We start from the raw sequence: 6,213 nt of genomic DNA, 5'->3' as shown, positions 1-6,213 counted from the left end.
CATTAATGTCTAACTCAGTGAAGGCAATTCTGAGAAGGTTCATTTTAATATGCTCTCCCTATACATTGGTGTAAGTGACACTGGTCTAGAACTTCTCAACCTCAAAGAATGAATTGATGGTGTGGGAGTCTGCCTTTATTAAATTAAATTTTTTTCAGTTGAACTTTAGTAGTTGTTGGGCGTTAGCTGGGGCCCAATAAAGACACATTTTTTTTTTACTGAACACATTCCCAATTGACTGAAAAATAAAATAGTTAGCCGATGGAGGTTGCAAATATCACCTTCATTACTTATATGGCTGATTTTGGAAAACGTGGCTTCTAAGTGTTAGGCAAGTGGGCTCTCCACTACTGAACCCCAGAAACAGACTGACACATCTACACAGGAGATGTAGCACTGGAGCAGGGAAGGCCCCTCACAAAGGGCTTGGGAGAAACAGAATATTTGCTCTTTTCCCAAGTGAAAGTGAAGGAGTCTAGGTTATGCATACTCAGTTCCTTTTCCCAGACGCTCCAGTAAAGTTGGCTAACTAGGACAGAGAAGAGCCAAGATGTCTTACCATTGAGATTCTTGTACTGGAAGGAAACATTCACAAAAGTACTTTCTGAATAGATGATTCAAGGCTGTGTTCTCTGCAAGAGCTTTAAAGCAATGGCTGCTGATTAAAGACGTATTCATAATATCAGTGACACTTGGGGGTGTCATATCTGTGTTTCTTTTTTTTTTCGCTGTTCAAAGTTTATTTAGTATTTTAGTTGGTATGACACTTAGTTGGTTACATTGTTTATATGTAGATCTTTCTTTTTATATTATATTGCAATGTATACCATATCCTGATACATAGAGTATACAAAATAAGGTCCTTTAGAACAGCTATGCACAATACATGCAATATTGAATTTATCTACTAGATCCCAAGATGGGATTGACTGGAGGAAAACAAGTTGGATTGGCATGTTGGCCGAAGGAATCGAAAGTTCTGTAACACACAGTAAATACTTGTCTGGTTTGAACAGCAACTACAGCACAGGCAACACGGACAGTGGTGCCTCTGAGGTGGTAGAACTATTTTACGTGAACCAATTTAGCACAACACAAGATAGGGTTCAGCCAGTATCAGGGTATACCTGCAGGGTTTTGTGAACTATTCCTATTTGTAACTTTAGAAAACTGGAATTTTTCCTAGGCCCTCGTAATATTACTACTTGAGCAGCAGATCAGATAATAAGGACAATACACAACCTCCGACTCAAATCCTGTTGTCGTCTAGACAGTGAAGTAGTGCGACACTAGAAGACGCTAACGCTGCAGCTCTTTTTGGATCCCCCAAAGTGCATCTGCACCGGTCTTCCAAAGCGCCTCTTCCTCAGCGGTCAGATTCACCTTCGCAATGTTTGAGATTCCATTCTGTCCCAAGATGCAAGGAACACGAAGGAAGACATCATCTTTTATTCCATAGAGAACCTTAGTCATTGTGGAGATTGGATGCGCCCGCCTAAGATTCTTCATTCTACTTTCTGCCAGATCTGCCACAGACAGCCCAATGGCCCAGGCTGGATAGCCTTTCAGTGTGATCACCTCATAAGCACTGTCAACCACCTGCCTGTGAACCTCTTTCCATGTTCCTTTTCTGCATCAGTGCCTAAGTCAGGGTGCAGATTCTTCAGGGAGACACCAGCAACATTTATTCTACTCCGTACAGGCACACTAGAGTCTCTATGCTCCCTGAAGACCAACCTATGACAGCTTAATGGGTGAACTCCCAGCCTCTCCCCCATTAGGTAATGGAACCAGGCTGAATCCAGGTTGCAACCACTCCCGATAACATGGTTTTTGGGAAAGCTACTTATCTTCCAAGCCACATAGGTGAATATACCCACTGGACTGGAAACAACAAACTTGCAGTTTGGACTATCTTTTACAATATTAAGAATGTTAAATTTGAAGATATTCACATTAGGCTGGATTAAATTTAGATGGCTTTCCCCCTCTTGCTGTTGTGTCCCAGCTGTGATAATAACAAGCTTAGAGTTTGCAGTCACGTTATAGTCTTAGCCAGAGACAATTTTTGGCATTCTAAGGAAAAGGTTGCTGTCTCTCCCTTTAGTTTATCTTCCATGACATCAACAAGAGCAAGTTCATCTGCCAAGTCCTCCACGAAGATGCCAACAGCACCAACCCCAACAACTGTAATCTTATTCTGGCAGTACGGTCTTCCTGAAGAAGATTCTGAATCAGCTAACTATGAAGAGTCGCCATATTGGACTTCGAACCAAAAGGAATTGGCAGTGCATGTGGGTGGGAGTTGGTGGCATGTGGCGTTGGGACCGGACTTGGTGGCAGTGGCTTGGGTACTCTGTCACATTTGTACTTCCATGATGAAAGTTGAGAGGTTTAAGCAGTTGGTTACTCAGATGGAGGGCTGCCCCACTGTGGCTTGAGCTTGAAGGCAGGGTTACCTGTGAGCAAAACCAAATTCCTCTCCCAGAAGCATGGGCTAGTGTTTGATTGNTCTCTCCCTTCAGTTTATCTTCCATGACATCAACAAGAGCAAGTTCATCTGCCAAGTCCTCCACGAAGATGCCAACAGCACCAACCCCAACAACTCTAATCTTATTCTGGCAGTACGGTCTTCCTGAAGAAGATTCTGAATCAGCTAACTATGAAGAGTCGCCATATTGGACTTCGAACCAAAAGGAATTGGCAGTGCATGTGGGTGGGAGTTGGTGGCATGTGGCGTTGGGACCGGACTTGGTGGCAGTGGCTTGGGTACTCTGTCACATTTGTACTTCCATGATGAAAGTTGAGAGGTTTAAGCAGTTGGTTACTCAGATGGAGGGCTGCCCCACTGTGGCTTGAGCTTGAAGGCAGGGTTACCTGTGAGCAAAACCAAATTCCTCTCCCAGAAGCATGGGCTAGTGTTTGATTGAGACTCCACGCTTCGACACCATAATGCATAAACAAAGTAATTTTTGGCCTAGAAAACAATACATTGTCTGCTTTTACAGCTGTAAAAGGAGGTCCCTAATACCCAGGGAAATGCCAAATTCTAAGCGGCATAAGCTCTTGGTATGAACACTGGGCTGCAGTAGCTGAAAAATGTACCCCCCAGGTAATGAGCACAGTGACTTCCTGAACCAAGTAAACAGGGAATTTAGATTTCTGAAATAAAATTCATTTTTGGGATAGGTGGAGGTTTTATGGACAAATACATTTGATTTTGAAGGGAAAGAGGAGAAATCAAGATAATAGATATATAGGGTATACTTTTTGATTTGTTGCCAAAATATTAACCAAACTATTTCTTATTAAACAACTGAGTAATTTAATGGGGTAAGCTAATTAACCAAAAACAATCAGCTTTAGTATCATAGCTATATCACAAGCAAGGATTGGAAAGTATGCATGGTAAGTGGTCTGAGCCACTTCAGACGTGAACTTGAGCAGGGTCGCCCAGAGCAGAATTTCCACCTTTTGCAGCTTCCTTCCAAGGGTGCCACTGGGAGCTTGATAAGAGCAGCCAAAAAGTGTGAGTAACTGTTACACCTCAATTTCTCTTAGCAAAAGGATTTAATTATACTCAATTATACGCATAATTCACACATCTTTGATTGTTCTTTCTCAGCCCCTTTAGATATTGCTATGGCTGCTAATTGTAACTTGCTTGGAGTAGAGGAAGATTTATGCAGGGCAAATATATTGAGTATCTTTGTCTTTACTTAATAAATATGCAGCTGATAAACATATCCAGTAATTAAAGGAGACTACATTAAATATGTATGTACCTTAAATATGTATGCCATGGAAGAAGAAGATTTGGCCAATAATAATTTCATAAAGTTAGCAAGAGTCACTATTATTTACTGGCCCATGATGAATTGAATTCTTATTTCTTCATGCTTGTTGGGGGTGCCATAGGTTATATTGTTTCAGAATCTGCATGATTGAAATTAAGCTGAAGGCTAAATTCTTTTACAGGTAAAGGAAAGAAGAGAACTGGTGTTTTCTGCTGAATTCCTCACGGTCCCCAAACTTACATATCTTAAAGCCAGATTTTATACCATTTATCTGCTTAAAAACCTTGAGATAGCTCTCTGTTATCCATAAAATAATTCCTATAAAAGAAAATTTCATGAGAGAATTCAAGGCCTTTCATAATTTGGCCTAATTTTATCTTTATAGAGACTGAACATTTTTTATTAGTGTGTAGTCATAATAATCAGTAGCTTTTCTTTAAACACTGTGTTTCTTCTTATCTGCTCTTGTTTGCTCAATCAATTCTGTGTGTGTGTTTTCTCCCTGAACTTAGAAAAATATTTCATAAATGGAAGGATTTTGAAAAAGAATCTTAAAAATGGAAGGAAGGAAAAGACAGGAAATTAATTCCCCCCCCCTTTTTTTTAATCGAAGTACAGTTGATACACAATGTTACATTAGTTTCAGGTGTACAACATAGTGATTCAACAAGTTTATGCATTATGCTGTGCTCACCACAAGTGTAGCTACCATCTGTTCCCATACAACACAATTACAATACCATTGGCTACATTCCCTATGCTGTATCTTTTATTCCTGTGGCTTATTCATTCCATAGCTGGAAGCCTGAATCTCTCACTCCCTTTCACCCATTTTGCACCCCCTTTCCCCTGGCAACCACCAGTTTGTTCTCTGTATTTATGGCTCTGTTTCTGCTTTTTGTTGGTTTGTTCATTTGTTTTGTTTTTTAAATTCCACAGATAAGTGAAATCATACAGTACTTGTCTTTCTCTGACCTAATTCACTTTAGAATACCCTCTAGGTCCATTTATATTGTTGCAGATGACGATATCACTCTTTTTATGACTAATATCCCAGTGTGTGTGTGTGTGCGTGTGTGTGTGTGTATGTGTATATATATATATATGTATATATACATATATATATATATCATATTGTCTTTATCCATTCATCTATCGATGGACACTTGGGTTGCTCCCATATCTTGGCTATTGTAAATAATGCTGTGATTAACATAGGGGTGCATATATCTTTTCAAATTAGTGTTTTGTTTTCTTTGGGTAAATACCCAGTAGTGGGATTCCTGGATCATATGGTATTTCTATTTTTAATTTTTTTGAGGAACCTCCATACTGTTTTCCACAATTGTTGCATCAATTTACATTTCCCACAGCAGTGCACAATGGTTCGTTTCTCCCCCATCCTTGCCAGCACTTTTCATTATCTGTCTTTTTGATTCTAGCCAATGATATCTCATTGTAGTTTTGATTTGTATTTCCCTGATGATAAGCATCTTTTCATGTGTCTGTTTGGCCATCTGTGTGTCTCTTTTGGAAAAATGTCTATTCAGGTCCTGTGCCTATTTTTAATTGGATTATTATTTGTTTTTTTGGCCACAAGTTGTGTGAGGTTTTTATGTATTTTGGATATTAACCCCTTATTGGATATATCACTTGCAAATATCGTCTCTGTTAGTAGGGTGCCTTGTTTTGTTGATGGTTTCTTTGCTGTGCAAACGATTTTCAATTTTGATGTAATCCCAATAGTTTAATTTTTTTAATGTTTTTTTATTACATTATGTTAGTCACCATACAGTACATCCCTGGTTTCTGATGCAAGTTTTGATGATTCATTAGTTGCGTATAACACCCAGTGCACCATGCAATATGTGCCCTCCTTACTACCCATCACTAGCCTATCCCATTCCCCCACCCCCCTCCCCTCTGAAGCCCTCAGTTTGTTTATTTTTGCTTTCATTTCCTTTGCCTGAGGATGCATACCTAGAAAAATGTTACTATAGCCAATATCAAATAGATTAATGCTTATGTTTTCTTCTAAGAGTTTTGTGATTTTAGATCTTACATTTTGGTCCTTAATCCATTTTGAGTTTAATTTTATGTATGGTGTTAGAAAGTGGTCCAGTTTCATTCTTTTGCATAAAGCTGTGAAGTTTTCCCAGCACCATTTATTGAAGACTGTTTTTCCACATTGTATATTCTTGCCTCCTTCATCATAGATTGATTAATCATATAAGCACAGGTTTATTTCTGGGCTCTCTGTTCTGTTCCATTGATCTAGGTGTCTGTTTTTGTGCCAGTACTATACTGTTTTTATGACTACAGCTTTGTAGTGTATCTTGAAATCTGGGATTGGGATACCCCCAGCTTTGTTCTACATTCTCAGCATTGCTTTGGCTTTTTGGGGTCTTTTGTGTTT

General features: G+C 39.3%; 1 pseudogene; it reads right to left on the bottom strand.

Annotated features, from left to right (window-relative positions):
• Positions 1–1,299: 1,299 nt before the first annotated feature.
• On the bottom strand, positions 1,300–2,695 carry LOC100467970 (annotated as a pseudogene).
• Positions 2,696–6,213: the final 3,518 nt, after the last annotated feature.

This window comes from Ailuropoda melanoleuca, chromosome 15 (genome assembly GCF_002007445.2).
Source record: "Ailuropoda melanoleuca isolate Jingjing chromosome 15, ASM200744v2, whole genome shotgun sequence".
NCBI classification, from domain to species: Eukaryota; Metazoa; Chordata; class Mammalia; order Carnivora; family Ursidae; genus Ailuropoda; species Ailuropoda melanoleuca.
This window is presented reverse-complemented; position numbering and strand designations above follow the sequence as displayed.